The sequence below is a fragment of the Galeopterus variegatus genome, unplaced genomic scaffold (genome assembly GCF_000696425.1).
Source record: "Galeopterus variegatus unplaced genomic scaffold, G_variegatus-3.0.2 Scaffold2900, whole genome shotgun sequence".
In the NCBI taxonomy this organism is placed as follows: domain Eukaryota; kingdom Metazoa; phylum Chordata; class Mammalia; order Dermoptera; family Cynocephalidae; genus Galeopterus; species Galeopterus variegatus.
The window spans coordinates 215,633-242,025 of NW_007729011.1; positions in this window are offsets into that span (position 1 = coordinate 215,633).

Below are 26,393 nucleotides of genomic sequence, written 5' to 3' on the forward strand. Positions count from 1 at the left end.
GGCTGATAGTTCCTTGTCCAGATGGAATTGTGCATATGAATTTATAGAGCATTACAAGCTTGGAAGTCCAGTGTTTGCACCACAATGTTTCACAGATCAAATTACTTTCCTTTGTGAATTGTTGCCAAGATGATAGTTAAACTTTTGAAAATTTATTTTGAAAATAACTTCAACTCCATTAACACTAACTGGTGGAATTAATTTAAAGCATATTTCTGGAAGCTGTTAGGAGACAGAGACAGACCTAAGGAGAAGGAGAAGCCAGGTTAGAGGTAGTAGCACTGTTATAAAGCAACATGGAAAAGGGAAAGGGTCTGTTTAGAGGAAGAGAGGATACAGAAGGGCGACCAGGCTGAAGTGATCTTTCCACTTTTCTTTCTCTGCAATTCTCTCCCTTTTTTGTCCTTTATAGAACATTTACAGTTCAATATCGTATAAGTGCTTGTTTATTGTTTACTATGTCTCTCCTCCACTAGAATGTGAGCTGCAGCAGTGCAGAGAGAATGATAGTTTTATTTTCAAATACATGCCCAGCAGCTGTCACAGTGCCTGGTATAGTAGACATACTCAATAAATATTTGTTCAATACAATAATGAAAAAAATGAAAGACTGAGAAGTTAATGCATTTCCAAGTTCTTGGATTATATAACTCATAAAGATCTGAGCAACCCAAGAAGAAAGGATTTGTGAAGGCAACTCAAAGTCAAGTACAGGGAAGTATGAAAGAGCTGCAAGATGAAAGATGGAGCAGGAGAAGACTCTGGAGATTCTCCATGGAATCAATGACAATCTCCTCTAAAATTCCTTAAAAGATAAAATAATTTGTAACAGATTAACATAGATAAAGAACTCATCAATATCAGTATGTGTGTGTATGAGAGTTTTATTTTATGTGGAAGAGTAAAGGAAGTAAGAGTGGGGTATTTTAATGGTGTTACAAGAGGCATAGTTACGTTGGCCACGTTTTTGAATAAATACGGGATTATTCTCTTGCTCAGAATTATAAAAAGAAGTTTAAAACAGCTTCTGACAACCTCTCCATTCAAGGTAGCAAGGCCATATGGTGTCCAATGGGCTCCTTTAAGCCTTCTACCTGTTGGGCAAAGGATTGGAGTGAATTCCACATAACTTTTTGGTAGGGGATAAAGAATAGGCTATATTGGAAAAAGGAAAATCTCACAAGACAAGATGAGCAACACAGAAATGTACATGGTCCACCAGTCTCTCCTTACTGCACAGGATGATGCATCAAAACCAAGGCCTCCATCAATAAGGGTGTGGGTCTTCCTTCTTAAAGGGTAAACATGAGAACGTAGTCTTATCAAGAGAGGAATAAACAGGCCCTTTGGATTTTGAGTAGGAGCTATTTATAGGAGTCGTCTGGAATGTTCACAGCTCAGTCTCTGAAGACCTTGGGAACTGTGCAATATTGCAGTTGCCTGCGGAAGCAAGCCCCAAACACCTGGGATGCTCGGGCAGGGTGAGTTTCTTTTACTGGGAGCCCATCCTAGCTTCTCAGCTTGGTGGTTGTTTAGGAAACCCAGGCAGAGAAGCACAAGTCATTGGTATCCTAGCTTTGTGCCTCTTGACAAAGTAATTAACTTCGTAAGGCCTCAGCTTCCTTATTTTAAAATCGGAATTATGTGTCTCTCATGGAATTCCTTGGAAGTTTGGGTTTTATTTCAAATGGACTACATGTATTTGTAGCTCAAAATGAACTACAGAAACACTTAGTGGCCACTGAAAAACACAAAATTATACTTTCCTGCTCTTCATGGCTTTTCAGAATTTGCATCCAAATGATAACTCCATTCCAGATATGAGTTAACACTGGGATTTAAGTGGAGAGTGGCAGAATGCAAGAATTCCTTCTGAACTGAAATGTTAGTTGTCGACATGGACCTGAATTTTAGAGAGCAAAATGTCTATTGACCAAGATTTGGAAAATTTTTTATTTACAGTTTTATAGCAAAATAACTTGAGCAAGGGAAAAAAAAAGAGTAGAATGATTGTCTGGGTCATGGCAAAAGGACAATTCCTGAGTTTTCTGGCACATACTAAGAGCGTATTTTTCTGCTTCTCCATAAAATTGGCATGGCACATCTCAGTGTCTGTGTTTTTTTTTTTAATTGGTTATGCATACTCGTAGGGTACAAAGCCATCACCACTTGTGCCCAGGATGTAATGGCCAGGTCAATATTATCAGCATGCCCATTACCACAAATTGCAATTACTCCCTGTGTCCTCCACCCAATTAATCCCCAACCTCGCTCCCCCACCCCTTCTCTTACCCCACTCCACAACTCTAGGTATGCTCTCTCCCTCTGCAAGTCCAACACACCACTACGGTCTTTCTTTCCTTCCTTCTTTCTCTCTTAGCTCCCACTTATGAATGAGGACATGCAGTATTATTCCCTCTATGGCTGACTTATTTCACTCAACATAATTTTCTCCAAGCTCATCCATGTTGCTGCAAATGGCAGAATTTCATTTTTTTTTTTTTATGGCAGAGTAGTATTTCATTGTGTATATATACCACATTTTCCTTGGTATATAAGGAACATTTAAGTTGATGGACATTTAAGTTGGTTCCATATCTTGGATATTGTAAATAGAGCTACGATGAACATGGGAGTGCAGGTGTCCCTTCGACATGATGATCTCCATTCCTCTCGGTCTATACCTAGAACTGGGATTGCTAGATAGTATGGCAGATCTATTTGTAGTTGTTTGAGAAAACTCCATACTGTTTTCCTTAGTGGTTGTACTAATTTACAGTCCCACAAACAGTGTAGGAGCATTCCCTTCTCTCCATATCCTCACCTGCATTTGTTATTCTCTGTCTTTTTGATTACAGCCAGTCTAACTGGGGTGAAATGATTTCTCAATGTGGTTTTAATTTGCTTTTCCCTGATGATTAGTGATGTGGAGCATTTTTTTAAAGTGACCGTTGGCCATTTGTACGTCTTCCTTAAATGTCTATTCAGTTCCTTTGCCCATTTTTTAATTGGGTTATTTTGTTTTTTTACTGTGTAATTGCTTGAGTTCCTTGTGTATTCTGGATATTAATCCCTTGTCAGATGTATAGTTTGCAAATGTTTTCTCTCATTCTGTAGGTTGTCATTTCACTCTGTTGATTGTTTCCTTTGCTGTGCAGCAGCTTTTCAGTTTGATATAGTCCCACTTGTTTATTTTTTCTTTTGTTGCTTGTACTTTTGGGCTCTTGTTCATAAAGTCTGTGCCCAGTGCTACTTCCTGAAGTGTTTCCCCTATATTTTCCCTTAGTAGTTTTGCAGTTTCAGGTCTTATATTCAATTGCTTACATATAACTAAAGCAAGATATTCCACCTGGTGTGAGAGCCTCAGGCCTTTCTGGACCAGTAGATGAGGAGAGGAAGTTTTCAGTGTGGTGTGCAATGAACTTTACAGACCACCTTCTGTGCACCAGGAGCCATGATTTACCCTTTACAGGTATTGTTGCATTGCGTTTTTCACAACAGTTTCCATTGCTCTTCTTTAGTGGTTCAACTATATAAAAATAGATTACTAAAGGGTACTGCATAGCTATCTGAGAAGAAAAAATACCCATTTTTCTTTATGGAGGTAATGGATTATTTTTAAAACTTTCCATGGACTTAAGGACATGAGAAATTTCAGAACTAAGCAGCAGAAATTTTTTAAAAATTACTAAAATTAGCAAATAGATAATAGACTAAATTCTAAAAGGAAGAATAATTGTAAAACAAGGAAAACACCCAGGACAATGGCTACACTGTCTTATTCTGTTGAGAAGACAGGTTTACGGTCTGCAGTAAGGGCCTGGATCGAGCTGTTCCAGAGCAATGTTGGAACTCATCATAAAGGCTAGGAGTTCAGGAGCTGGTGTGATAGATCAAGATTCAATCTTCACTTCCCTATTTTAAAACTTTGTGACTTTAGGAAAGTTACTTAGGTTCTCTGAGTATTTATTTTCTACTTATAAAATGAGAATAATAAAATGCCAACTTCATAGTAAAGATTAATTTGGTTTATACAAAATATTATACCTAGCACAATTCTAGATTCACGAGCCTTGAGTAAGTGGTGTCATTATTATTAAAATTTTCATTGTCTGGGCAATTTTTGAAGGGCAGGCTTCTTGGCACCTAGGATTAGAGTGAATCTTTGGTGCTTAAGATTCCCATACACCACAAGGGGTTGTATATTAACAAACACAACATGCACAAATTCACAGCAAAACACAGATCTCATCTGCATGTTCTTTTGACAATAATAATAATTAACTGCTCATTCTTTACCATTTTTTTCTCCTATGGTAAAGGAAAGACATTAAAGCTTCTGAATGAAACATGAGAGCTACTTTTCTGCACAATAGATTTATAAGTACTCTGAAGTACTGTAATAAGAGTGATAGTAAAATTCCAAATTGTTCACTACCACAAAGCTAAAATACAAAAAACCTATTCAAGTTTATTTTACTCATCTTGTAAGTCTACAAAGATAGTCAAAGTAGAATATCATTGATTTTTATTTCTAAAAGTACTTTCTCTTAAGGCATTATGTTATTGTATCAGGCCAAGTATTTCTTTATATCACTTTATATGAGTTTTGTAAATTAATGAAAATCTTGCTTGGGGGGAAAACATGTCATACAGGATATTGTATGTTACAGAGAAAGAGCTCCAAAACTCATAGGTTCTCCCATTTAGACACCTTAAAGGCTTGGGCTATTTTGAAAGCTTCTTAAGGAGCTGTAAATGCAATTGCCTCTGCAAGTGAGCAGCAGAGTCCCAGAGGGTCGTCCCAGAGATGTTTTTTTTTTTTTCCTTTTTTGCCTTTTTTACTGACAGGTAACGGGATCACAACCCTCGGTGTCGTGCCCGTACTGGGGACCGGCAACGGGATCGCAACCCTCGGTGTTGCGCCCGCACCGCGCTCAGCCAGTGAGCGGGAACCGGTCTCCACATGGGATCTGAACCCTCGGCAGGAGCGCCGCTGGGCTCCCAAGTGGCACACTCTCCAGTGCGCCACCGGGCCGGCCCATCCCAGAGATGTTTGATCCGTAGCTGATGCCACCGGAGGTGTGGCTCAGTCTAATATAAGACATGGAAAGTTTCCAAGACCTAGTATCTGTGGTGTAATTGAAATGCATGGAAGGAGGTGTTAAGGGGGGATTTTTTCCTAAAGTATCACAACAAGAAATTATTGACTTCAGAGTAGACAGGATGATAGTCCCAGAGGATAGAATAAAATGTCTTCTTAGTACAAACAGAGCAGCATTTTGTGTCTATTTAAGACTCCTTAACATTGCAAAATAAGTAGAACATATTCAAGGCACTCTCCGTAGTTCTGGTTCTCAGATATCTGTGTGCATAGGGATCATCTGATAAAAATGCAGATTTCCAGACTAGACACTAATCCTTGTGATTGACATTTTCTGAGGGAAAAGCTAGGTAATTCTGATGCAAACCAAGGCCTAAGAATCGTTACTCCATAGTTTTTGCTACTCAATGTCCCAGCGTACAGAAAAAAGGCAAAAAAAAAAAAAAAAAAAAAAAAAAAAAAAGAGGATGGAGTGGGGGAGAAGAAGGAGTAAAAAAGGAAAATGAGAAAATTATTTTTACAAACCATAAAAATAACCTGTATACTTTCATCCATAGATAAGCCTCATTAACAGTTTTTCGAATAACATTCAAATATGTTATACATATTATACAGCTCCTTTTTGTTTAATCTTATGTCATTTTACACAAAGTAATAAGATCAATAAACAAAATGTGTGTAAAAAAATATTAATCACAGCACTGTCTCCCCCATCTGTCAAGCTTTTCACATTCGAACTTTTAGGTCATTAGTTTTATTATTTAAAAAGCATAACAAACACAATAGCAAACAACATAATTCTGCTATGATGAAATAGTAGCATTAATATTTTGATATATTTTCCATATCACTACAAACATATTTCTTTAACAAATATTTGGATCATACTGTATATATAATTTAGTAGTCTTCTTTTCTTCCTTATAATATAACTTTTTCCTATGCTCTTTAAATACTTAGGTATTTTATCATATGTCATATTCCTTGAAATATTGTTACATATTTTAGTTGTAAATAAATATATACATGTACATGCATTTCCTTAGTACACCCTAGTAGTATGTAATAAGTAACACCTTTTATTTCACTGGTTTATGCTCCACCTGCCAGTGCAGAATCCCACCTTCCTTTTGTTCCTCCTGGCTATTTCTGCATCCTCCTGGCTATATTTCAGGTGTGCTTATCACCAAGTCTGGACTGCTGCCCAGAGACTACTATGACCAATATATGTGAACAAACTGGAAAACCTAGAAGAAATGGATAAATTCCTGGACACACAGCTTACCAGAGTTGAATCATGAAGAGCTAGAAAACCTAAACAGACCAGTAATGAGTAATGAGATTGAAGTAGTAATAAAAAAGTCTCCCCTTAAAGAAAACCCCAGGACCAGATGGCTTTACTACTAAATTCTACCAAATTAGTTTAAGAAAGAACTAATACTGATTCTTCTCAAACTCTTCCAAAAAAATTGAAGAGGAGGGAATACTTCAAACTCATTCTATGAGGCCAACATTACCCTCATACCAAAACTGGAAATAGATATAACAAAAAAATAAAACTACACACATTTCCTAATGAACACAGATGTGAAGATCATCATAAAATACTAGCAAAAATAATCAACAACACATTAAAAAGATCATCCACCATGATCAAATGGGGTTCTTCACAGGGATCCAAGGATGGTTCAACATATGCCAATCAATAAGCGTGATACATCACATCAACAGAATGAAGGGAAAAAAACCCTATATAATCATTGCAATAGATGCACAAAAAACATTTGATAAAATCCAACACCCCTTAATAATAAAAACACTGAACGGATTAGGTATAGATGAGATGAACCCCAACACAGTAAAGGCCATATACAACAAAACCCACAGCCAATATCCTACTGAATGGACAAAATTGGAGACTTTTCCTCTAAGATCTGGAACAAGATAAGGATGCCCACTTTTCCCACTCCTATTTAATGTAGTACTTGAAGTTCTAGCCAGTGCAATAAAGCAAGAGAAAGCAATAAAGGGCATTGAAATCAGAAAGGAAGAAGTAAAAGCATCCCTATTTGCAGATAACATTATCATATATATAGAAAATCCTTAAGACTCCACTAAAAAAATTCTAGAACTAATAAATGAGTTCAGTATGGTGGCAGGATAAAAAATAAGCACAAAAAAATCAGTAGCCTTCCTATATGCCAGTAACAAAATAGCTGAAGAAGAAATCAAGAAAGCAAACCCATTCACAATAGCTACCAAAAGGAATGCAGTACCAAGGAGTAAATTTAACCAAGGAAGTGAAAGACCTCTACAGTAAAAGCTATAAAACATTAGTGAAAAAAATTGAAGAGGACACAAATTGAAAGATATCCATGTTCATGTAATGGGTTGGAAAAATTAACAACATCAAAGTGTCCATATTACCTAAAACAATGAACACATTCAATACATTTCCTATAAAAATACCAATGACATTCTTCACAGAAATAGAAATAATGATCTTAAAATTTGTGTAGAATCACAAAAGACCCCATATAACTAAAGCAATCTTGAACAAAAAGAACAAAGTTGGAGGCATCACACTTCCTGACTTCAAAATATACTATAAAACTGTAGTAACCAGAACGGCATGGCACTGGCATAAAAATAGGCAAATAGACCAATGGAACAGAGAATAGAGAACCCAGAAATAAACCCACACACTTACAGCCAATTGATTTTTGACAAAGGTGCCAGGAATATACAGTAGGGAATGGACAGCCTCTTCAATAAATGGTGCTGGGAAAACTGGATATCCACATGCAGAAAATTGAAACTGGACACCTATCTTTCACCATACACAAAAATCAACTGAAAATGGATTACAGACCTAAATTCAAGACCCAAAGCAATGAAACTGCTAAAGGAAACTTAGGGGAAACACTATACAAAATGAGAGTAGGCAGTACTTTTTTGAACGAGACTATAATGGCACGGGAACTAAGCCAAAATACACAAGTGGGACTACATCAAACTGAAAAGCTTCTGCAGAGCAAGGCATACCATGAACAAAACGAAGAGACAACCTACATAATGGGAGAAAGTGTTTGCAAACTACACATCAGACAAGGGGCTAATATCCAGAATATACAAAGATCTTAAACTACTCAACAGCAAAAGAACAAATAACCCAATTGAAAAATGGGCAAAGGACCTGAATTAGACATTTCTCAAAAGAAGACATACAAATAGCCAACAAGCACATGAAAAAAATATTCAAAATAATTAATAATCAGAGAAACGTAAATTAAAATCACAATGAAATATAATCTCACCCCGGTTAGAATGGCATTCTTAGAAGACAGAAAATAACAAATGCTGGTGAGGATGTGGAGAAAAGGGAACCATTCTTCATGGTTGATGGGAATGTAAATTGGCACAGGCATTGTGGAAAATAGTATGGCTCCTCCTCCAAAAACTAAAAATAGACCTACCTTGCAACTCAACTATCCCCACTATTGGGTATATACCCAAAGGAAATAAAATCAATATATCAAAAAGACACCTGCACTACTATGTATATGACAACACTATTCACAGTAGCCAAGAGATGGAATCAACCAAAATGCCCATCAACAGATGACTGGATTAAAAAAACAAACAAACTGTGGTATATATACACAATAGAATACTATTCAGTTATAAGAAGAGATGATATCCTGTTATTTGCAGCAACATGGATGGAACTGGAAACCATCACGTTAAGTGAAGAGTCAGGCACAGAAAGACAAATACTACATGATCTCACTCACATGTGGAATCCAGAAAAAAAAAAAAAGTGGTTCTCATAAAAGTAGAGAGTAGAATAACAGTTACCAGAGGCTGGGAAAGGGGACTGGGGGAAGAGGAAGTGGTGGACTAATGGGTACAAAACTGTGCTATCTGCCCTAAGTGGATCATTGTGCAGTAGATGCATGTATTGAGATAATACACTGTGCCCCACAGAAATGTACAAGTAAACGTTAAAATTTAAAAATTTTAAAAAGACACATAAATACATTAGGATTGTATTCCATTGCTTAAAAACCTCAAGTAGGTCCCTATAACTTTCAAATATGTTACATCTTTTGAACATATGTCCCACAGTTCTTGCATGTGTTATTCTTTTTTCTTTTTTTTGTTCCAGTTGGAATGTTTCAATTAACCCATCTTCAAATTGACTGATTTTTTCCTTGTCTATACTGAGTCTAATGAAGGAGGCATTATTCATTTGTTATGTTGTTTTTTTTAATTTTTGGCATTTATTTTATTTTTTTCTTATAGATTCCATATTTCTGTTGACATTTTCTATTCTCCCTAGATATTATGCCCATTTTTGCATAGTAGACAAAGTTTCACAAAATTTTTGTACCTTCTTGATTCATACTACATACTAAAGTTGCACCAAATTATGTCATGCTACTTGTAAAAACTCTTTTTAATTTATGTTTACTGAAATTCTTATCTTTTAGTACCAAGCTCAAATATTACTCAGTGAAGGCTTTCTGGTTTGATTTCACCACTCCTTGGTATAATGAATGGCTCTTTCTGTGTTTTGCCAGAATACTTTGTATTTACCTTTATATACATATCAGCATTATACTGTATTATATCTATTGCTATTTTATTATATTATTATACCTATTATGTTATATTGTTATTATATCTATTTTTAGGTGTCTATCTCTTTTATAAGACTACAAATTCTCAAGAATAGGAAATGCATTTTATCCATATTTACAATTCCAGGCACATAGTAAGTGCTTTACCATGTACACTGTGTGTCTTATTCCTAAAATCATGTGAAAAGTTTAGAAAAAAAAATAAGCAAAAAAAAAAGAGTGATAAATTATAAAGACACACAGAATCTGAACAAGTGGAAATACATATAAAATTAAAAACTTAAAGTCACATAAAATAAATGCCCCACTTTGTTTTAGCTCTCGTATAAGAGTGAGAACATGTGATATTTATCTTTTTGTGCCTGACTTATTTTACTTGACATAATGTCTTCCAGATTCATCCAGCTACTGTAGTTTCTCATCATTATGCTTTCTTTTTTCCTTGTCCTCACTCTCAGACACACAACACATTCCTCTTACTTCTTAATGCAGAGACATTTGACCATCTCGTCTGTGGCTTTGGCTCTTGTAGACTCCATGGCCTCCGGTTCTTATCTGCTTCTATCAGAGGCTTATTGATATATTTTTCTAAGAGAAATTTTGATGAAGGTTAGTATAATACATTTCTCATTACTGTTTAAACAGCAAACACATCACCAAATCCTGCTTATGACCTTCTTTCAAAAATGTTCAACTCCCTTCCTGTTTTGTTTTGCTCTGAAGGATCCATTTTATTTGAAGCATTAAAACTGTTTGCCAAATAAGAACTTTGTTATAGTTAACATCTGTGATGAGATTTTGGAATAAAAATGTTTCAGTTCAATGAAAGCAGATTCATCCAGCTACTGTAGTTTCTCATCATTATGCTTTCTTTTTTCCTTGTCCTCACTCGCAGACACACAACACATTCCTCTTACTTCTTAATGCAGAGACATTTGACCATCTCATCTGTGGCTTTGGCTCTTGTAGACTCCATGGCCTCCGGTTCTTATCTGCTTCTATCAGAGGCTTATTGATGTATTTTTCTAAGAGAAATTTTGATGAAGGTTAGTATAATACATTTCTCATTACTGTTTAAACAGCAAACACATCACCAAATCCTGCTTATGACCTTCTTTCAAAAATGTTCAACTCCCTTGCTGTTTTGTTTTGCTCTGAAGGATCCATTTTATTTGAAGCATTAAAACTGCTTGCAAAATAAGAACTTTGTTATAGTTAACATCTCTGATGAGATTTTGTAATAAAAATGTTTCAGTTCAATGAAAATTACATCGCAGAACATTTTCTGAGGCAAATTTTGTGATGTGGCTACTGAATCTCAACATCTTTCTTACTGTCACTCCTTTAAAGAGATGGAAATCTAAATATTTTCCCAGCCTTCTTAGCAGCTGAGATGTCATGGAAACATAATTCTGGCCAATAAGATGTTGCATTAGTTTGGTAGGGCTTCCATAAGGCCAGAGAGAAGTGTCTTAAACAACAGAAATTTATTTTCTCACAGTTCTGGAGGCTAGAAGTCCAAGGTCAAGATATTGGCAAGGTTGGTTTCATTCTGAGGTCTCTCTCCTTGGTTTGCAGAAGACTGCCTTTTTAGTGTATCTTTGCATGGTTTTTTCTCTGTGCACACATATTCCTGGTTTCTCCTTTGTGTGTCAAATTTCTTCTTATAAGGATACAAATCAGATTGGATTAAGGTCCACTCATATGACCTTATTTAGCCTTAATTACCTCTTTACTTCCTTCCTTCCTTCCTTCCTTTCTTCCTTCCTTCCTTCCTCCCTTCCTCTCTTCCTTCCTTCCTTCCTTCCTTTTCTTACTTGAATGCCTTTCAGCTTTCAAAAACATTTCCTGGCTCCATGGTAGTTATCGGGAATACTGAGAGCTATGTTATCACAAGGAGAAGCACGTAACATAAGCTGGGGGTCAGGAAAGGGTTCTAGAAAGACATAGAAACTGTTCTGAAACTTGAAGATCACACAGAAGCTAGCCGTGGGAAGAAGTGGGGGAGATACACCGACCACGTGCAGAGACAGAGAGGGCAGAGCATGTTATGCTTTGAAAACACTACAGATATCTAAGCACGCCAAGAAAATATAGGGTGGAGGGTGGGGACAGTCGAGGGTGGAGCAAAATCACTCTGGGAGGGATTCGTGCTGAAGAGTATGGTTTTAAACTAAAAGTATTAGACCCACTATATAGTTTGTTACTCAAACTAAGAAAGTTTTAAGAGTGCAAGTTGGTGCTATTAGTAACTACTCTGTGACAAAAGGCAGAAACTGATTGTGTCCTGGGCCAACCAGGATTTATATGTACTTTAAGGATTAGGCTGCATTAAAGGTTTTAAGGAGAGATGTGGCATCATGAGAAGTGTCTTTTGGGAGAAACCAGTGAGGATCCTATTAGAATAATCAATTGGGCAGATTCTGAGGCCGTGGGTGAAGCCAGCAGCAGCAGGACTGGGTACAAAACACTAGATCTGAAAAATATACAGCAAACAATATTAACAGGGGTAGATGTGGAGAGTGAAGAAGTGTCCATATCTCCTAGGTCACTCGTGCAAGCAGCAATCCCAAATTCTTGATCATTCATAATAATTGTTTGATATCCATATCCACTGCAAGTAGAACGATTTTTAAATTATAAATCATATCATTTTCTTGCTGAAAATTCCTAAAGGACTTCTCACGGCTTTTAGAATAAAACCCAAACTCTATATGGTTCAAAGGGCTCTGAGTGGTCTAGTGACTGCCTGTCTCTCAGCTAAACTTGGTGTCTTCCTTCCCTTGTTCCCTCAGCTCTGGGCACTCTAGCCTCAGTTCTGTGTCATAAATACTCCAAATTCCTTACAACCTTGGTCATTTTTCATCTACTGTTCACCCTGCCTGGACTCCCTTCAGTAGGCCCTTCATGGGGCTGGTTTATTGCATACAGTCTCCATAATGCAACCTCTCTGTAGAGATGTTGTCAGCAAACACTCATCAACAGTGGACATGCCCAACTTTCCACCTGACATTAGGTGTATGTCAATGAAGAACTTATGTGAGTGGATATAGGGGTCACCAAATTTGGGACTGTTCGTGTTGTCAGCAAACACTCATCAACAGTGGACATGCCCAACTTTCCACCTGACATTAGGTGTACGTCAATGAAGAACTTATGTGAGTGGATATAGGGGTCACCAAATTTGGGACTGTTCATAAGTCAATGGTTCACCATCTAGTCCTCAGAAAGCACCAAATCGATCCTTAAATTGTAAGGAATGGAAACCTCCAGGGTCCTCCTCTTGGAATTAAAACTGAAAGAGCTCGCCTTGGCCTTTATGAACCTACATGGTCTCGTCGGGCCCTTGGCTCCCTCTCTGACCTCATGTCCTGCAATTTTTGCCCTCATTCAGTCTTCTCCAGACCCTCTGGCTTCATTACTGTTCATCAAATACTGCAAACATACTCCTACTCCAGGGACTTTGCACTTGTTCCTTCTGTCTGGAAAGGTCATTGCCTACTTATTATGTGGCTTGCTTTCTCCCATCGTGCAGGTCTCTTCTCAAATGCTGCCTCCTCTGAGACACTTCCCTAGAACAATCTATCCACAGAGCGACTCCCTCCAGTCACTCTTTTCTCTAACGATACTTTATAATTTCATAGCACTTATCACTATCTGATATTATATAGATATGTGTTTGTTGTTACCCCCTAATAGGTTGTAAATCCTATTAATGCCGGGATGTTGTCTGTTTTGTATAGTGTTTATTACCCAGTGATTATAACATTGAATAGCACATAGTAGGTGACTAATAAATATTTGTTGAACAAATAAGTGAACAAATAGATTGACCCATGGATTCTCCACAAAGTGTCTTCTTAGGCCAGGCTTTGATTGGGAGAAGGTTAAAATTTATGTAAAGGGTTTCAAAGCTAGATGACACTAAGCGAAATCATTGGTTTACTAGCCTTCCTTCAAACAGGTAATTTAGTAGTAAGAGTCATGTTTAAAGAAAAGCAAGTGAGGCTCCAGTTGATAAACTTACTTATCTAATGACACATATCTTGTTATTGTCACAGCTGGTAAGAAATCTCAGTTTCTTGTCTTTTTGCAGGAAAAAACCCACCCACATTACAGTGCATTTTCTAGGTGGCAATCTGTGTTAAGAGATTTATTCAGTAAAAACATCCTGTGGATAGATATGTGGCTAAGAGAGGAAAAGTAACTAGCCCAGACTCACATAGCTAGTAAATAGCAGAGTTAGAATTTAGTCTACCAGGAAGCAGAGTTGGAAGCAGATCTATCTAGCTTCTCAGCCTAGCAACATCTAAATGAGCATCTGTTACAAGAGGTACTTAATCTCGGCCCCTAATATACTTGGTACTGTCACCCATCTCAGTGGCAGTACCTGAGTCAGATTTTTAAGATCTAGTACAAAGTTAACATATTATCCCCCAAATATAAAGTGATGAAATAATGATTATGTAAGGGAAGAAGTGAGTGTTGGGATCTACAAGAAAGGAAGATCAGGATAGCTTCTATACACAAATACACGTGTTCTTATTCAAATACTATAAATATCCTGACATAATCAGGATATTGTATTAATAAACTGCAATTAAATAAACACTTGGTTCATTTATTCAGCAAATGTTTACTGAGTGTTTCATGTGCATGCCAGATGACTAAGCAATGTGAAAAGCACAGAGGAACATAGACACAGTATTTTCTCTCTAGGAATTTCTGATCTAATTGGGAAGACAAAATATGTGCAGGTCAAATTTAAATATAAATTTGTGATGAAAAAGAGGAGACTTCCAAGAAAACACACCGATATCTCATTTAAGTTAATTGTTTACATTTTTCTCATGGTAAACCTTTTTATAGAACGTCACACAGGCATCACCTGGACTGATTGGAAACTTATATTTACTCCATTTTATAAGCCTGTCTTTTAGGTGGCCACACTCATGTGATGGTTAACAAACAAAAATAAATGACAAGAAAAGTTGAATAATTCATAAACCATTTTTTTTTTCCATTTATTCAAGCATCTACTGTGTTTCAGGGCCAGACTAGATGCTGGGGATCCGGGGAGAATAAAACAGACATTGTCTCTGCCTGAAGGATTTTCAGTCCATGAGAAGATAGAGTCATAAACTGTAGTGTTCCAAGACTCATATCCATTAAGATAAAAATCAGTAAGGTGCATGGAGGGGCAATAAAACATGTGGATGTGCTGGATTCAGATGGCCAGAGTTCATGCCATAGTACTACCACCTGTGTGGTATTGAGCTAATTTTGTAATCTCCATGAATTTCAGTTTTTAATTTGTAAAATGAAGGTAATAGATACTGCCTCCTAGGATTATTGTATACTAAATAAATTAATATGTATAAAGTTCTTGGCAATAAGAAGATACCTCATTAGATATTCTGGAAAGTTTTCCTATAGGAACTTGCCCTCTGTCTGAGCAATGACTCAAGGAAGAGTAATGAGCATCGTGAAAGAGAAGTCATGAAAGAGATGCTCAGGGAAATGTGAGCATTTTGAAGGACCTAGACCTCTGGTCCTCTGGTCAAAGACGGGGGTGTCATTTGGGAGGTAGAAGAGGTTGGAAGACAGACGCAGGCTGGATAATGAACAGCCCCGTGTAACATGGAAAGTGGTTTGCATTTGATAACAGACTACAGTGTATAAAAGGGGAATTTTAATCAGAGATCTCACATGAACAAATTAGACTTAGCAGTGAAGAAATATACTGGAAAGGGAAGCTGAAACTGGCAGTCAGAAAAGCAGATAAAAGATGGTTGTAATTGTTTGCCTAATAAATGGTAATGTCCTGATAAGGCTTTAGCTGTGGGGTTGGTGAGAAAGGCCCGATACTGGGAGAGTTTAGAAGTTAAAATATATAGAATGTAGTGATTTATTCAGTTTGTGGGGTGCTTAAAAAGAAAACGTCTAGGCTTACTCACAAAAATGTCTACAAAATGAAAAAAATGATTCTTCCAGATAAGTTAAGTGACGACAATTCCAATTACTGCTGCAATCTGTTTTCACCGTACTTACCCCTTGGATGGATAAGTTTTCCTCACTGATCAAGCACTTACCTGATAGAAGATAGGCCAGCACATTATTGATTCCTAAAGGGCCATAGTTAATTCTATGCTTAACCATTCATGAAAACTAGTGCTTTTGCTATAAAAATAAAACAAATTTTAATCATCAATTACTATAATACAGAAAGTTAGAGCTAGTTGAAGAGATAAGTGTCTCAAGAATGAATTTCAAGTTTATTTCTAGTTCCAGAATTTCAAAGCTTTGAAGGCTATTCATTAATAGATTTCATTTCCAATGCAACCACTATTTTGGATTTTAATCATGCAATTCCATCAGTTCTATAGGGGAAGTTTGCTACTCTATGGTTTACAGTTACTATATGCCTTTTGATGCAGACTACAAAACAAACCACATAGATGCAGCTTTTTATGACTTTCCAAACCTTAACTTCCTGCTGGGGAAGCCTAGAACAGTCAAATAAAAGGGGTAGTTTGTGATTATGTAGCACCATGCTCCAACCAACTGAGCTAATCAGCCAGCTGGATTGAAGAATTTTAAATATACCCAGGCTAGTCTTCTTCCACGTCTATTTGCTCTACTGGTTAGATTTCTCACATACTGCACTCACTCACTCATCCAAGGAGACAATCATTTAGAGCCAGTGAGCATTTCTTTGTGATTTAGGAATGAAGGGCAAGTTGTAGCTTCCCTTTAGATTAGGCATTGCAAAACAAAATTAAACGTCACTCTCTTGCAAAGTTCACTTTAATTTTTCTTCTATTGGCTAAATATGGTTTACGTGGTGTAAACTTTTTATATATACACATGACTATAAAATGCTAAATGAACACATGCATTATTTAACAGTATATTGCATTCCAAGATGCCAGTGTTAACCAGATACATCTGGAATTTCCCTGATACTAGTTAATAACTATCAAAAGTTATAATTACCACCAGGAAAACAATGCTGAATATTTGATAGTGTCATAGAAAGAAATACCCAAACCTTTTTGTTTCAGTCTCTCTTCAGAGCAACGTAACTACTTATTATGATATATGATATTTTATATTGCAGTAAGGGCAAATAAGGAGATGATTAAATAAGAAATTATGAAATATTTGAGGGTATATTATACATAGTTTTTGGGTAAAATGTTTACTTCTTTGAACCAAGCTTAAGACTTTCCAATTTCAACTCCAATTCCATTTTATACTCCAGAGAAACAATTTAAGGGAAGTACTCTAAAATATTAATTCTGAAGTTTTACACATTTTGGAAGCATAAAAATGATAGAGTTTGGATTTGAATCAGTTTTCAGTCTAAATTTCAATATTCTACTATAGGAGTAACCATAAACAATCATTAGTGCATGTGAGTATAAGCCGTATCTCTCACGGCCTTTCAAGCCTAGATCGTTCCCTTTCGCTAAAATGACAAAACTGCCATCAAGGCCAAGCAATCATAATGTTAGTGTGTGCCATAGACTTTCTTTGGCGGATCATTAAATTCTTTGGCTCATAAGCAAACTTTGGCAGGCCATTGACTTGTTTTATGTATCTTTGCTTTGGGATTCTACTCCTCTACAAAATGTCAATACAGCTCACTCATAAGGGTTCCCAAAGTACAACTTCTGATCTGCAAAATGCTCTGAAATGGTAAGAAAAAGAGAAAATCATTACAAATAATAGCTGAAAATGAAAATAACATACTAAAATGAACAAGAAAAAGAATGTATACATATATGTGAGACAAAGCCTTGCTAAACAGACTGCACTGTAAGTTATATAATAACCTCCAGTGTTATGGTAAGGTGAAAATTAGTTGTTAATAAGACTAATTTTTGATAAGACTATCCATCATATTATAAATAATGAACAACCGTATTGATTCATATTTATGTCTAAAAGAGGTCGGGAAGGGATGAATAGGAATTATTTCAGCTCATAATGGTATATGCTTTTAATTTTTTATTTTGGATCATAACTTTTACCTATAGAAAATGTTAAGAGAGGGCATATTGATGTGGCTGAAAATACGGTTCTTTAAAAATAGCAATCTCAAGGTGTAAAGCTTCAGTTAACTTTATCATCAAAGAATGTGTACAACAGACATTACCTCATCTCCGAACCTTGCCCTGTTCCATGTTCTTTCCCTCTATTTTGGTCACTCCTAAACCCTGGCTGTGAAGGGAAGAATATAATGAGGTTCAAGGATGGAAAATTTGCCTGTATTGTACATTTCCTAATAATTATTAAAAGGCAAAAATTTTGCTGTTTGTACACTTATTAAATCATATTTACATATGTTTCTCTAATATAGTAAGTGGATGAAGTCTTCTACGCACCAGACACCAAAGACAAAAAAGTAGAGGGGTAGATGGATCAATTTGGCTCCATACAAGTAAAATAAATTTTAAAAAAGTAGAAATAAACCAAAAAACATCAATAACAAAAATCTATCTGTATTAGTCTGTTTCTGCTGCTTATAACAAAATACATGGAACTGGGTGATTTATAAAGAAACAATTTATTGCTCACAGTTTCTGAGGCTGGGAAGTCTGAAGTCCAGGGAACACAGCTGGTGAAAGTCTTGGTGGTGGCAACAGTGATGGGAGGGTCTCACATTGTGAAAATAGCTGAGCAGAGAGGGCACGAGTAACCGCTCATTCACTCTCTTTTAAAGCCCTCAGGGCCACGCCCCTGGCCACCATTACTAATCCACTCACTACTGCACGGTCCTACAGTCCAATCACCTCTTCAAGGCTCCACCTTTCAGTTACCATAATAGGATTTCCCATCCTTTTGTCAGTCACAGTGGGGGCTAAGTTTCTAATACATAAAACTCTGGGGGCACAGTACAAGCTTCAGTGAGTTTTTTTTTGGGGGGGACATAATTCAATCCACTACAGTATCCGAAGAATAACTTCACCAAAAAAAAAAAAAAAAAAGTCACAAGGTGTATCACATACTAAAGACTTTTTTTAAATAAATCAAGAGCTATCATTTATTAATAAAAGAAAATGGAATGCAGAATAATTAACAATGATATGTCATTTTTCCCCAGTAGACTAGTGAATGCTGGATTGCTGGCTAATGCCAAGTGTTGGTGTGGAAGTGAGGGTGCAAACACAGACTGATGTAGCTTTTCTATGGAGAAATCTGGTGGTATCGAATAAAATTCAATATATACATACCCTACAATCTGGGAGTGTCCCTCCTGGGTAGATATTACAAACAAATACACAGATCTGTAAAGGGTCAAGTTCAAGATGTTCATGGCAACATCATTGGGACAGAAAGAAGTGGAAGCAATCTGAAGAAGTCAGTAATGTACTGGGTACAGACCAGAGAGTTCTAGCAGCAATGAGGAGCAATAGACTTAATATACACAAAACACCATGGATAGATCTGAAGAAAAGAGACCTATGCATAATGTGTGCATATACATACATATACATATATGCATATACTTATATATATATTTATATATATGCATATATATGCATGTATGTATATGTAATAAATGATATAGAAAGAAACCTATAATACTATAGTATCCATATAAATTATATATGCATATATATATATACACACATACATTACAAAACTGTAAGGAATATTTTATAAAATATGTATGTTAAAGGATCTATTAAACAGTTTAAAATGGTTTCTGGGGTGGGTGTGGACAGAAATAAGAAAAGAAATAAAAGAAAATGCATAAATTACAATGCTAGGGTCTTGTCTGACCATTGATTAAACTGTGCCTCCAACTATGATTGACCCAACCTTCTGCACCTAAGAGCTGGAAAAAAATATGAATAAAATAGAAAGTGTTTTATGACAGCTAATGAAAGAAATGTATATAATTAATGAAAATATAAAGAGCCAGAGTCCATTGAACAGAGACAGATATAGACCAGCTGACCACACAATAAACCTATAACATAAGGTACTTACCTGTGAGACAGTTGCTTTCTTATTTACCACAGGAGGCATATGAAAAACTGTTGAATTTACAATGCAACCACAATTCCCAATCCCCTTCTTTTTTACTTGTTACCCATAATAGAGGTTGGAAAATATTATATAGTTGCATTTCCAGCCTCCTCTGCAGTTAGAGTTGCCAATTTGAACAATTTCTGACCAATAAAATGTAAAGACAACTCCAGAAAAGCCTTTGTTTTCTTGATAGAATACAAATGAAAATTCTAGCTTTACGCATTCCCTTTTTTCCTGCTTTGATGGTAGATGTGATTGTTAGAATTGTGATGCTATTTTATCACTGAGAAGCAACACGCACGGAAAGGGAAAGCTAACAGCTGATAACAGGAAAGCAAAACACACAAAGAGCCTGAGTCTTTGATGACATCACTGAGTTCCTGAACAAACACCAGCAACAGTCCACTTCCAGATTTCTTGTTATCTGAGGAAACCAAATCCCTATTTATTTAAGTCATAGTCAGATATTCTGTTAATTCCCAACAGAATCTAAACAGGAGACTTGGAAATATCTAACATATAAAATATTAAGGGACGGGTGACCCCAAGTCAGAAAAAATGTCAGAAATGAAGAGAGGATTTTCTGGGAATTAAGCATGTCTGCTACCTCAAGTCATTCCTGTATTATATTTTTTTAATCAATAACAAGTTTGCCCAAGTCAGAAAAAATGTCAGAAATGAAGAGAGGATTTTCTGGGAATTAAGCATGTCTGCTTCCTCAAGTCATTCCTGTATTATATTTTTTAATCAATAACAAGTTTTACCTCAAGTCATTCCTGTATTATATTTTTTTAATCAATAACAAGTTTGGATTAAATGGCTGTATTAAAAGATGGTTACATTTTTCATTGGAACTATTGGCAGATATTAAAATAAAAGGTAACATAAACAAAGGGTAAATAAAAATATATATCTAAAGAAGAATTACTTTAGGAATAATTTAGATAACTCCCTTTGGATTGAGAGAAATTAAAGAAAATGTAGATTCATGACAAAAATTTCAAATGAAGAGATACACAGAGAGCAAGAAAGAGGTTTTGGAACACAAATACGCAAGAAGTAGACGGAAATAAGCCAGCAAAATTCAAAGGAAATGAAGGTTAAGAATAAAATCATTACCAATGTAAAAGATTATGTAGAAACAGCCCAAAGCAGAACTAAAAGAAGCCAAATACCAGTCATGAACATTGGAGACGGGTTTGAAAGAAACGATCACTCAAGATAATATGCAAACAACCAAAAATACCAACATGATTAGATTCTGGATAGAAAGCAGAAAGTGGTCTTATGGGAGAAAGAGAAGAATTGGCTAGATTAGAGCATCAGGGAAATTTCTGGAGTGATGGGAGTATTCTACATCTTATTTTATGTGATGGTTACATGGGTATATACATTTGTCAACAGTAAACATACTGAAGACCTAAGATCTGTGAATTTAACAATATGTTAATTAGATGTCGATTTGAAAATATGCTGAAGTGATTAGAGAAAATGATAGATATGAATGATAGAAAAAGGAGATCCAACATTTACAGAATTTGGCCACTGAATTATAGTGGAGCACAAGACAAAATATTTGGCAATCTGTAGAAAAAAAGTTTTTTATGATAAAAGAAAATCAGAATCTCTATGAGGAAAGAATACACTTTGTTCTAAAGATGCTCAACTCCAAATTACTAAGACAGGGATATATAGCCTGGTGAATGTATTTAATATGGATAAAAGGAAAATTCTCTGATGGTCTAAAAACACTCTCTCTCTTGAAAATTAAACAAATACTTCCTCANCCCAAGTCAGAAAAAATGTCAGAAATGAAGAGAGGATTTTCTGGGAATTAAGCATGTCTGCTTCCTCAAGTCATTCCTGTATTATATTTTTTAATCAATAACAAGTTTTGATTAAATGGCTGTATTAAAAGATGGTTACATTTTTCATTGGAACTATTGGCAGATATTAAAATAAAAGGTAACATAAACAAAGGGTAAATAAAAATATATATCTAAAGAAGAATTACTTTAGGAATAATTTAGATAACTCCCTTTGGATTGAGAGAAATTAAAGAAAATGTAGATTCATGACAAAAATTTCAAATGAAGAGATACACAGAGAGCAAGAAAGAGGTTTTGGAACACAAATACGCAAGAAGTAGACGGAAATAAGCCAGCAAAATTCAAAGGAAATGAAGGTTAAGAATAAAATCATTACCAATGTAAAAGATTATGTAGAAACAGCCCAAAGCAGAACTAAAAGAAGCCAAATACCAGTCATGAACATTGGAGACGGGTTTGAAAGAAACGATCACTCAAGATAATATGCAAACAACCAAAAATACCAACATGATTAGATTCTGGATAGAAAGCAGAAAGTGGTCTTATGGGAGAAAGAGAAGAATTGGCTAGATTAGAGCATCAGGGAAATTTCTGGAGTGATGGGAGTATTCTACATCTTATTTTATGTGATGGTTACATGGGTATATACATTTGTCAACAGTAAACATACTGAAGACCTAAGATCTGTGAATTTAACAATATGTTAATTAGATGTCGATTTGAAAATATGCTGAAGTGATTAGAGAAAATGATAGATATGAATGATAGAAAAAGGAGATCCAACATTTACAGAATTTGGCCACTGAATTATAGTGGAGCACAAGACAAAATATTTGGCAATCTGTAGAAAAAAGTTTTTTATGATAAAAAGAAAATCAGAATCTCTATGAGGAAAGAATACACTTTGTTCTAAAGATGCTGAACCCCAAATTACTAAGACAGGGATATACAGCCTGGTGAATGTATTTAATATGGATAAAACGAAAATTCTCTGATGGTCTAAAAACACTCTCTCTCTTGAAAATTAAACAAATACTTCCTCAAAAAATAAATTTAGATTCAAATAAGCAGTTAAAATCAAAACCGAAAAAACATCTAGGAAAATAATTTTAAAAAGCATACTCTATGTTGATGCATATGAGGTATTGCTAAAACTGCAGTGAGAAAATTTCATCACATCCAACATTTTACTAAGAGAAGAAACAATTAGAACACATTTAACTTAAAGAGTATAATAAAATAAATAAACAGATTTATAGATGAACAAACAAACAAGCAAAACCAAGGAAAGCAAAATGATCCAATGAAATTAAAAACAGGAATTATTATCAGGAAACCAATTAACCACTAACAAATGAAAACCTTTAGCAAAATCAAAAAGTAAAGTTAGAAACATTATTAAAATAATACAAAAACCCCAGACAAACTATTTACTCTAATCAAGAAAAAATAAATTACCAATTAAATATAGAGATGAAAATATAAAAATAGTTACATATATAGAGGAAACATTTGAAATAGTTGTTTGAGAAGACTTCCCTAAATCTATAAAAAAGCCCATTTCCAATAGCTACCAAAAAATGAAATACCTAAGAATAAATTTAACCAAGGAGGTGAAAGACAACCCCCAGAACAGGAGAAAATATCTGCAAACTGCGTTGGAAGGGGATTGATATCCAGCATATACACGGAACTCAAACTACTCAACAGTAAAAAAAAAAAAAAAAAAACTGATTTAAAAATGGGCAAAGGAGCTGAATAGAAGTTTTTTGAAGGAAGACATACAAGTGGCCAACAGGTATATGAAAAAAAGCTCAACGTCACTAATCATCAGGAAAATGCAAATTAAAATCACATTGAGATATCATTTCACCCCAGTTGGACTGGCTATTATCAAAAAGGGAGAATAACAAATGCCAGCATGGATGCAAAGAAAGGGGAATGTTTCTACACAGTTGGTGGGATTGTAAATTAATACCGTCATTATAGAAAGGAGCACGGAGGTTTCTTAAACAAGTACAGATAGAACTACCACATGAGCCAACAATCCCACTTCTGGGTATAATCCAACGAGATGAAAATCGTCATGTTGAAGGGATACCTGCACTCCCATGTTCACTGCAGCTCTAGTTACAATAGCCAAGAGTTGGAACCAACCTAAATGTCCATCGACGGATGACTTGACGAGGCAAATGTGGTTTATATACACAAGGGAGTACTACCCTGCAATAAAAAAGAATGAAATTCTGCCATTTGTAATAACGTGGATGAACTTGGAGAAAAATATGTTAAATGAAATAAACCAGGCACTGAAAGAGAAATACCATGTTCTCACTCTTACGTGAGCTCCTTTGCCCATTTTAAAATCAGATAGTTTGTGGGGTTTTTTTTTTAAGTTGTTTGAGTTCCTCTGGATATTAATCCATTGTCAGTTGTTTGCAAATATTTTCAGCCATTCTATAGGTTGTCTTTTCATTCTATTGACTGTTTCCTTTGCTGTTCAGGAGCTTTTTAGTTTAATAAAATCCCACTTGCTTATTTTTCCTTTTGTTTCCTGTGCTTTTGGGGTCTTATTCATAAAGTCTTTGCCCAGTCCTACATCCTGAAATGTTTCCCCTATGTTTTCTTCTAAGATTTTTATAGTTTCAGACCTTATATTTAAGTCTCTAATCCATTTTGAGTTGATTTTGGTATATGGCAAGAGGTAGGAGTCTAGTTTTATTCTACATGTGGTTATCAAATTTTCCCATCACTATTTATTGAAGAGGCCATCCTTCCCCCAATGCATGTTCTTGGTGACTTCGTTGAAGATCAGTTGGCTGTCAGTACATGGATTGATTTCTGGGTTTTCTATTGTGTTCCATTGGTCCATATGTCTGTTTTTATGCCAGTACCATGTTGTTTTGTTTACTATATCTTTGTAGTATAATTTGAAGTCAGGTAGTGTAATGCCTCCTGCTTTACTCTTTTGCTCAGGATTGCTTTGGCTATTCAGGGTCTTTTGATGTTCAATATGAATGTTAGGACTGTTTTTTCTATTTCTGCAATAATGTTATTGGTATTTTGATGGGGATTGCATTGAATCTGTAGATTGCTTTATGTAGTAGGGATATTTTCACAATGTTAATTCTTCCAGTCCATGAACATGGAATGTCTTTCCATCTTTTTGTGTTCTCTTTAGCTTCAGCAGTGATTTGTAGTTCTCATTGTAGAGATCTTTCACCTTCTTGGTTAATTTTATTCCCATGTATTTTATTTTTTTTTTGGTAGCTATTATAAATGGTCTTGCTTTCTTGATTTCTTTTTCTGCCAGTTTATTGTTAATGTAAATAGATGCTACTGACTTTTGTTTATTGATATGTATCCTGCAATTTTACTGAATTCATTTATCTGTTCTAGCTTTTTGGTAGAGTCTTTAGGGTTTTTTTTATCTATAGGATCACGTCATCTACAAACATGAACAATTTGACTTCATGTTTTTCAATTTGAATGCCCTTTGTTTCTTTCTTTTTACTGATTGCCCCAGTTAGTACTTCTAATCCTGTGTTAAATTGGAGTGGTGAGAGTGGGCATCCTTGTCTTGTTCCTGTTCTTAAAGGAAAAGCTTTTAACTTTTCCCCATTCGGGATGATATTGGTGGTGGTTTTGTCATATGTGACTTTTATTGTGTTGAGATACTTTCTTTATGTACCTTATTTGTTGAGAGTCTTTATCATGAAGGGATTATGAATTTTGTCAAGTGCTTTTTCTGTATCAGTTGAGATGATCATATGGTTTTTGTCCTTTATTTTGTTGATGTGGTATATCACATTTATTGATTTGTGCATGTTGAACCATCCTTGCATCCCTGGGATGAATCTCAGTAGATCATGATGTAGAATCTTTTTGATATGCTGTTGTATTCAGTTTGCTAGTATTTTGTTGAGAATTTTTGCATTTATGTTCATCAAGGATGTTGGCCTGTAGTTTTCTTTTTTGGTTGCAGTTTTGTTTGGTTTTAATATCAGGGTGATCCTGGCCACATAGGATGTGTTTGTGAGAATGGCCTCTGTTACAATTTTTTGGAATAGTTTGCAAGGATTGCTATTAATTTTTCTTTAAAGGTTTGGTATAATTCAGCCATGAAGCCATTCAGTCCTGGGCTTTTATTTGTTAGAGGACTGCTGATTACTGCTTCAATTTTCTTGCTTGTTATTGGTTTGTTCAGGTGTTCTATTTCTTCTTAGTTCAGTCTTGGCTGCTTGAGTGTGTCCAGAAATTGATCCCTTATCTGCAGGTTTTCAAATTTGTTGGTGTAAAGTTGTTCATAATAGTCTCTAATGATTCTTTACATTTCTGTGGTATTGGTTGTAATGTCTTCTTTTTCGTGTCTGATATTTGTTATATGGGTCTTCTGGTTTTTTTTTTTTTAGACTAATGGCTTTTTAATTTTTTTTTTTTCGGTTTTGATTTTTTTTTTATGGGGTTTTTGGTTTTTTTTTTTTTAGACTAATGGCTTTTTAATTTTTTTTTTTTCGGTTTTGATTTTTTTTTTATGGGGTTTTTGGTTTTTTTTTTTTTAGACTAATGGCTTGTAAATTTTGTTTATCTTCTCAAAAAACAACTTTATGTTTCATTAATCTTTTGTATCATTTTTTTGTCTCTATTAGTTATTATTTGTCTCTGTTATTTTATTTAGTTCTGCTTTGATCTTAATTATTTGTTTCCATCTACTAATTTTTGGGTTGGATTGTTCTTGTTTTTCTAGTTCTTAGATGTGTAATGTTAGGCTGT